At 48.1% G+C, this 9,069-nt stretch overlaps 1 long non-coding RNA gene across 1 annotated transcript; it reads left to right on the forward strand.

The window, feature by feature from the left end:
• The first annotated feature begins 1,171 nt into the window (after positions 1–1,171).
• On the forward strand, positions 1,172–2,885 carry LOC132251626 (uncharacterized). The gene is made up of 2 exons (XR_009463617.1): positions 1,172–1,291; positions 2,006–2,885. It is a non-coding gene; the product is annotated as an uncharacterized LOC132251626 (long non-coding RNA).
• The last annotated feature ends 6,184 nt before the right edge of the window (positions 2,886–9,069 follow it).

Genomic DNA, 9,069 nt, shown 5'->3' on the forward strand with positions numbered 1-9,069 from the left:
ATGAGGATAGGCTGACAGAACTAGGGTTATTTAGCTTGGAGAAGAGAAGACTGAGGAGGGATTGGATAACTTTCTTCTAATACCTGAAGGGTGATGGAGGATGGAGATGGGCTTTTCTCTATGTCTGCAGGGGATAGGACTAGGGGCAATGGACTCAAACTTCACCAGGGGAAATGTTTGTTGGAGATTAGGAAGAACCTTCTGACTATAAGGGTGGTCAAGCATTTGAACAAGCTTACTAGAGATGTTGTGAAACCTCCATCCTTGGAAGTTTTCAAGAATGGGTTGGACAGACACTTGGCTGAGATGGTTTAAATCGGGGATGAACCTACCCTGAGCAGGGGGCTGGACTACATGACTTCATGAGACCCTTTTCCTATCATCCTAAAAAGGGATTAGAAAAATTCTGAAGGACAGGTCCAAGAATAGTTATTAAATACAGCAGTCAAGGATCTGGCATTCCTAATCCAAGTATGGTTGCTGTCAGGATGGGTGTGACAAGATACATTAGACATGTACACATGTGCACTAGACATGTTCTGTACATATACTCTCCCTCCAAATCATTGACTACTGCCACTATTGAGACAGAGTACTGGGCTAGAGGGACCTTTAGTCTCATCCAGTATGGCACTACTTATATTCACTCCACTATCGGTGGTAGAACCTAGGATGCGTAATAATGCAACATGTGCATACATGCAAGCATGAGCAGGCATTCACTTACCAAGAACTAAGTGCATGTCAACACCATAATCCCGGATGGACTCATATCTACACCCATATGCCCATGTATGCCTGCATACAACAAAACGTGTTTCCCCAGAGGTAACCAAACAAAGGCACACCACATCGTTGTTAAAAAAGGACATCCATTTCTCCCCCCCCACACACACACTTATGCAAACACATGCACACACACAAACATTTGTTAAAACACCTTTCTCTTTATCTCACGCTATATTTATACACACACATTTGAAATATTGTACTGTCCTGGGCACAAGAAAACAGAATTATATATGCAACCCTCTCTCTCTCCCCACTCTTTCCAACCGACACACTTCACTTCTGTTTCACTCCATTAGCTCAGAGGACTGTGCCAGAATTTCTTCACACCCTGCTCCCTCCCTCCCTCCCCACCGCCTCCCACAGTTACTGCACACCAACCTCCCCAATGCATGGATGGGATCTATATAATGAGTCCCAGAGGGGTGGACACCTAGCGTTTCTCAGCTTTGCAGGTTGCTGAGTCCATTTCTCTACCAGGAAACACAGTACAAGGATTCAGGTAAGGGGAAGGCAATGCCATGCCCAATTTCCGAGCAGGATCATTTGTGTCTCAATAACTTGATGAAGGGGGTGATAATGCCATGGCTGTCTGTGATAGCTGGATATTGGTCTCAGTAACCCAGGGGTTCCCTGCTAGTCCCGTGTTCCTATGAAATCCAGGATACTTGGTTTCTATCCCAAGCCCTTGCTAGGCAGCAAAGACTTCAGCGTAGAGTTGGGATCAGAAGCCCCGACTCCTGGGTTCATGCTCACTTGTTCTGAGACAGCGCAACAGTGTGCAAGCGCTGCAACGATAAAAACCCCTTCCCTGCTGACCATCTTTGTGCATTTGTATCATTTGCCTATTATGTGCCTCATTTTCCCCACTTGTTATTGGGCTTAATCCCTCACTGCTCGCCAGCAGGAAAAATAAAGGAAGCTGACTGCCTAACGAAGGGCATTATTGCTGCCTGTTACAAATGGGTTCTGTAGGCACTGGAGGCAGCTGGACACTGGAGGGGTGTGTTAAATGGAGTCATTGAGAATGACTGACTGTTGAGAGTAGCTTGCAGTGTGGGCATGGGGTGGAGCCACTACAGGGGAAACAGCAAGGGCAGGGTATGTGGCAGTGGGATCTTGTGGGGTGGGTGTAGTGGGTAAGGATGCTCAGTGGTAGAAAGAGTCCCCACCCCAACCAGGTTCTATCCCATGAATGCTTTTGTTCCCACTGCAGGAAGACCAGTATCAGGCACTGCTATGACCCAAAAGGCACCTTGCCCCATGCTCCTCCTCTTGCTCTTGCTGACAGTTGCTTGGCTAATGGTGGTAGCTCAAGATGGCAAATATAAAGAGTTCAAGAATAAGCACCTTGACTTTCCCAAGACTAGAGCTAAGAACAACCGTCAATACTGCAACACCATGAGGCAGCGCCGGAAACTGCCCTGCAGGCTCAACAACACCTTCATTCATGTCAACGAGGCCAGGATGAAATACATCTGCCGCTCAGGGAAGCGGATCAGCAAAAATACCCGTGAGAGCCTCCAGGCTTACCCAGTTACTGACTGCATCCGGGCAAAGAAAGGCAGTAGTACCCAGTGCCGCTACAGGGGCAAGTCTTCCAAGCGCCGGATCCGGGTCACTTGTAAAGACGGGGTTCCCATCCACTATGTGCGAATCCAAGTCATGGCACAGACCAGCTAGTGGCCTGGCTGCTACCTGTGCTTCTGCTTGGATGATGTGGCCTTTTGCTGATTGCTCCGTACATGCACACCAGAAAACATACCCACCCTGTACCCTCTGAACATGTTAAGGGACCCCCTTAACAGGTGATAACCCATTTTATAAGTGCTTTGGCCCCTTTGCTGCCTCCTAGTGACTGTTACATTGCCCCCTCTCTGTATAATACATTTACTTGCAATTGCTGGACTCCATTGTGTACAAACAAGATAGGGCAGAGACCTGCATGGTGAGCAAATCTGAGGTAACTGGTGAGTAGAGGAGTTGTATGTGTCTGGTGGTTGCTTAGGAAGCTCATTGTGTCAGTCTGAGCCTTTCAAGCTAGATCAATTTTATTGCTGCTTGCTGAAATAAAATGCTTTAGGACAAAAACACAACAGCCAGGAGCGTGTGGTTTTTGAAACAGGCTAGGGGCACAGGAACAGAGGGAAACACATTTGCAAATGGCCATTGCATTAAAGGGTAGAGTTTGAACACTCTAGTATTGGGCATTGTCTTACTGGGGGCGCTCCTTAGATCCAGGATCTGGAGCTCCCATTCCTGGGCTGGATAAGGAGTTGCCTAGAGCACAGAGACCAGAGAAAGCAGCAGGCAGATTAGACAGTGCCCCAGGCTCTGCTTTCTCTACATCATTATGCTGGGAGGTGATGGGCCAGGACTAGGTCTCAGATCCTGCCCCAGACCAGCCTGCAAAAAAACAATTAAATGCCTGAGAGAGAGATGGCCAACTGCACATGGGAGATCAATACAAGCTCACGCACACAACACAGTCCAGAAAAATACACATAACACAGGGATCCCTCCACCCAACCCACTGAAAGCCATACATGCAATACACGGATCCATGTGCATATATTTTGTTAAGGTACAAAGAAAGCCGGCCACACAACACACAGATCAATGCATGCAAAACTTCACAAAGTAAAGAAATATAGAAACCCAGGCTCACAACATAGCTCCACAGGGACAAGGTATCATGGCATGTAGACATAGAAAACCACACACACTTTATCCAATGAATAATTTAAAAGCAAGTTCTCCGATTTGCTTAATAGAGGGAGAGATTAATGAGTACATGTATTGCTTATAATATGGATTTTATGATCCATATTATATATAATAATGAGATAATCCAAAATGAACTATAACAATATCAAAAAGGGCATATAAGCAATACATATACTCATTAATCTCTCCCTCTATTAAGCAAATCGGAGAACTTGCTTTTAAATTATTCATTGGATAAAATGGGTAAAAAGCTCAGGGATTAGTTTCAGCTCCATTGTGGAGAGGGGGCCAAACCCCAGGTATCATATGAGTAGGCCCATAGCATGCACGGAGAGGAAGCAGAGGTGGCAGTGAATAATGACCACCATCCACAACACCTATCCACTCATTAGCTTCAGTAGAGGAAGACAATTACCCCCAAGGCCAACAGATGGAGTAGGGCGAAATGTGCCAGGGGCCCCTTGCAAAAGTTTTTCCCACATGCCTGGGAAGCTTATATGTATATTCTGCAGTCCTGGTATGCAAAGCTGTGGGCCTGGTGATGGGAGGAATGGAGCCTGGTGGGTTAGAATAGGAAGGGGGATATCTTGACAGATTGGTTACCTTCCCAGGTGTATAAGGGGACTGGGATTTGGTTTGATAAAGCAACATGGGGTGGGGGATTGGATTTTGGACTCCTACTAGTTCCCATCCTTGGCTTTAAGCAGGATGTGAGGTCTAATAGTTAGAACAGGGTGGTGCACCAATATACCCAAGATCAAACACTGCTCCTGAAACTTCTGTTACTGAACCACAGATTGACACCCCTGGGTGCAGAAGCACATTGTGGCCCAACCAGTCTTTTGCCCTGGGCTAAGTCAATAGTTGAGCATAATCCTTTTATGTTGGTTTTAACCTCAGTACTCGCTCCAGGCAGTGAGTGAAGCCCAAAGGCTCTTCCTACACTACTCCAGGACCAGCTAAGTGATATTAATGGCTTGGAAGCACCCACCAGCATGATAGCCCCACAAACGCAAACATACACAGTCCTACAAGTCCACACAGGTTTATACCCTCCAAACCATTTATGTTCACCCATACATGCACTGACTGACACCCACAAAAATGCATATGCAGGCACCAAGCTTCAGAGCCTGAAAAAAAATAAAAAAAAAAATTCAGCATACACTCACATACATGGGGAAATTCACATTGCCCCCTCACCGCCCTGAGTTTCTCCCTCTCCCACACAGTGAAGCAGCCATATAAACTAATAGAAACATTCAATCATACATTAGCACAATAGACATAGAATACTTTTGCTTCTCAGTGTCTCAACTTTGACAGAAAATTACTTTTCTGCTGAATGAACATTTCTTTACAAAGAGTCTCCTTTCTACAGAGTTTTTCCCATCCAAAATTCCATTTTTTGCTGAAAACCCTTGTCACAGCAGGGTCCCGCAGGAGGGCCGTGATCTCCCTACGGCCCCCTCACCGTGCCAAGTCAGCCCAAGGGCACCCTCAAATTCTCGCCCGCCACGTCTTTGATGTTCAGTAAGTTTGGGAGGCTGCCTCACGTCTCCTTGGGCACAGTTAGCTGGGACCTCTGTCCCCCTGTGTTCCCAGACCCCCTGGGGGTCTCCCGGTATGATGGGTGCTGCCCAGGCACCCCAGCCTTATGGGCTACGTGTGGCTCCTACCATCCCCTAATACCACGCCCCAAGCCTCACTGATGGGATAGACGCTGGTATGTCTCTCTATATATATTGCCCGTCTCTCAGGCCTCCTCTATGTACTCCCACCTGCTCTCCGGGGCCTCCTCTGTTGTGCTGCCCTCTCTTGGGCTCTCCGAGCCCACCTCGGGGCCTCCCTGTAATGTTGCCCCGCTCTGGGGCCTCCTCTATAGCGTCACCCCCTGTCTGGGGCTTTTACACTAGTGCCTACCCCCCCCCCGGGGCTTTCCCTACAATGTCACCCAAACCCGGGCTTCTAAAATACCACCCCCATCTGGGGTCTCTGCGCCCACTCTGGGGACTTCTCGGCAACATCCCCCGACTCTCTGGCCCACCGCGCTGCTGCCCCCTTCTCCCAGGGCTCACCGTACCACTACCCCCTCTCGCCAGGGCAACCGCAGCACTCTGCCCTGCTCTAGGGTTTGTCGCAGTACTAGCCCTTCTGCAGAGGCTCACTGTGTCTGCACTGGGCTTCCTAATAATATTGCCCCCTCTCTAGGCTTGCTGTGCCCCTATTGGGCTTCCTAATAACACTGCCGCCTCTCATCGTGCCCGCACTGGGCTTCTCAAAGCCGCCCCTCTCCAGGGCTGGGGTCTACACACCCCGCAAGCTGCGCCCTCACTGGCGCCGAGGTTCCCACACCACTGGGGTTCCCCCTGAGAATACTGCACCCTCACTGGCACCAGGGTCCCACCCCCTGTGGGTCCCTATGAGGCCTCCTCCAACCCCTTCTAGCCTCACCCAAACCACCGGTATAATATCAAAGCCAAACATAAACTCAAGCCTCCTGGCTATAACTCAAACACAAAGCCTCCTGGCAGAACCATGGTGCTCAAACCTCTCCGAGCTGCCATCCTTCACCAAGCTAGAGCAGTTCCTGTAATGCTCGCCTCCTAGCTCCAGGAGCTCCTGCCCCTCCAGCTGCTGGCAGGGGACTGCCAGCCTGGCCTCAACCCTGGGCTTTATAAGGGCCAGGCCCTGCCTCCTACAGGCAGCTGGCTCTCCTTAGCTGCCCCGGGAACCCACAGCTGGGCTCGTTATGTCCTGCCAGGGCTCTCTCTCTCTCCCTGGCAGTTTCCACTCTCTAGGAGCAGGCACTGAGGTGCCCTGCGACAACCTTCTTGATAAAAGGCCAAACAGTTCTGTTGAATACGCCACTCCCTCCCCACCCCCCACCACTGCCACACACACACATTTTCCTTGATTTTTTTTTTCAGAGTTAAAAACAATGGTGTCTAGCATTTATGCAAGCAAAGACACTTTGAATGTGTAGTCAGCAACAATACAGCAGACAGAGTTCTTGGGCCCTGAAGACCAAGCACTGTCTCAGGAAAAACAGGCTGATAGCAGTGTTCTCTGCTACCCCTTAAGTGTCTCTTGTTCTGCTTATTTCTCTCTCTCTCCCATTTTACCTCCTTGCCCTTGTCTCTGGGCACTGTTTTCAGTTCCCTTCTTGACACCAGAAACAGAAAGGAGTGTCTTTAGGTACTGCAGCAGAAGACTAATGGCATGAAGTTGCAGCAAAGTAGGTGTAGAGTCAATACCAAAAAAAATGTCTCCATTGTTAAAGCAGTGGAATAGACTGTCCAAAGAAGTTCTGGATGCTCCATCACGGGAGGTGCTCAAGAAGAGCTTGGATAAGTATTGAGATCAGGGATGATCTAGAAGTAGTCATGCAGGGAGGGTATGGCCCTCTGCCTAGGATCTCTCAAGAATATCTTAACAACTATTGCAGCAGCAGGACACTGGCTGCTATTGTCCTCCTGCTTCACCTGTAGCAGGCTAGAGTATTATGCCTTGTTGTAACATGGCAGCATTGACTGTGTATGTTCAGAAGAAGTTAGACAAGGATTTGTACATGATGGTTTGGCCAGGGATGATCCTGCCTCAGGCAGGGGGTTGGATTAGATGACCTCCAGAGGTCCCTTCCAGCCTTAACTCTTTATGGTTTTGGGGGGTTTATGCTGGATCTTCATATGCAGATCAGCACTTTGTTCTCATGATGGCCTGTGCCCTACTAATAGAGCATTCTGGCAGTCTCACACAGGTCTGGATCAACCACAAGTAATCTTTCTTTGAGTACAAGCTAGTCACGGATATCAAGTTGCACATCATTATTAAAATATGAGGACATTTAAATCAGAAATATTATAACAAAACCATAGTCAGGCATAGTCTCATATTCCCTTCAATTCAAGCAGTATAATAAGGCCATCTCTTGGCCGGAATTAAGTTTTCCCACCTTCTATACCAGCAGTTCCCAAACTCTGACAGATTGCATACCACCAATTTAAAATAACACAACCTTAAGTACCACCAGCAAATTTTTGTCATGTAAAGTAATTATTTAACAGGTTGTCTGCGTACTACTGGTAGTACATGGAGTACCATAGATTGGGATCTGCTATTCTATACCATTTCCTACTTTCTTCTGCTCCTAACAGTTATGACACCATGAAAATGTAGGGTCAGCTGACTGAAATGGGCCAAGTTCGGTAAGTACAAGAGCTGAAAAGGTCACACTGCAGAACTGTGTAGGAAAATTGGAGGCAGCTAGGTCTAGGCCACAACACTGAGCTGGGACTCAGGAGTCTTGGTCTCTATTCTTGACTTTGCCACTGGGCAAGCACTTTTCCTCCTGATGTGACCAGGATTTCACTGGAAGTTGTTCACAGAAGTGGGACTTATCGTCAACCCATGAGTCTGTGTTGTAGTGAAGGTTTGCAGTGGCCCCAGGTTAAAGTTATGGATCCCTTCATTAACTGTGGGATGGGACTGGGAACCCCCCATTCCAGGGCAAAGCTTAGGGAGGGGGGATGGGTTGATCAGACAGGTGTAAGAAAGCCCCAGGTCTTAGGCAGGGCAGGAAGTGGAGAGGGGAGCTGGGCTCAGTTACTGGGCTGAGGAACTGATAGAGGAAGGGCTGCATGAACAGTTTGAACCAGTGGAAGTTGCTTTGTCTTTATCGAGCACTGTTCATCTTTTCAGAGCGGAGAAACAAGTACTTATCAAACCACAGCCCAGCCGTTAGACACTTGCACTGTTTGCATAAGAGATTTCAGCAGTGACTCAGTAAGGGCAAAACTGCTGGAGAGAAACAGGGCACCCGAGAGATGACAACAATCACTTGTAGCCACTTCTTTGCTGTTCACCGTATCTGCACAAGTGACTTGATAGCCTTGGGTCTACTCAGCGATGTAGACCCCATCTGGGTCTCATCCCCACAGTGTAGGGTGGAGTGAACAGACTCCCAGTTTAAGGCATTCGGTCACCATGGCATTCTCCCATATAGGACAGGACAGAGAATTTCCCCCAGTTACCCCTCTACTAAGCCCACTTATTTGGATATCACTAAAACCATGCATGTTTGTAGGAGTGAAAAGTGGGGCAGAGAGATACAGTTGCCATTTTGGTGAAAATGAGGGCTTTTTTCTCTGTTTTAAAACAAATCAGTGGTAATGAAATACTTTCTCAGTTCCCTGGTAAAATGTCGGACCAGAGAGCATCATCTGAGCTAGAACACGCAAGAGCTAAGTGGTGGCAGGCCTAACCTGGACTGGAAAAGACCCCCATTCAACTCCCAGCTCTTTATTGCAGCGGGAACTTGAGTCTGGATTTTCTGGCCCTGAACCTAACTGCCCTCTCCACTGGGTCAAGTGAAAAAAAAACAGTATTGATGGCAGAATCACTCTTCATTGATCTTAGTAAATCCTGAACAGCACCTGAATGTGCACCCCACTGATTCTTGCTCCACCCAACGTGTACAACCAATTGCCTGAGAGAGAGAGCGACAATCCTATTCTGACAGAAGTGAGGTCACTTGAAGTCCTGGGTCATTAT

The sequence above is a fragment of the Alligator mississippiensis genome, chromosome 7 (assembly GCF_030867095.1).
Source record: "Alligator mississippiensis isolate rAllMis1 chromosome 7, rAllMis1, whole genome shotgun sequence".
Classification (NCBI taxonomy): Eukaryota; Metazoa; Chordata; order Crocodylia; family Alligatoridae; genus Alligator; species Alligator mississippiensis.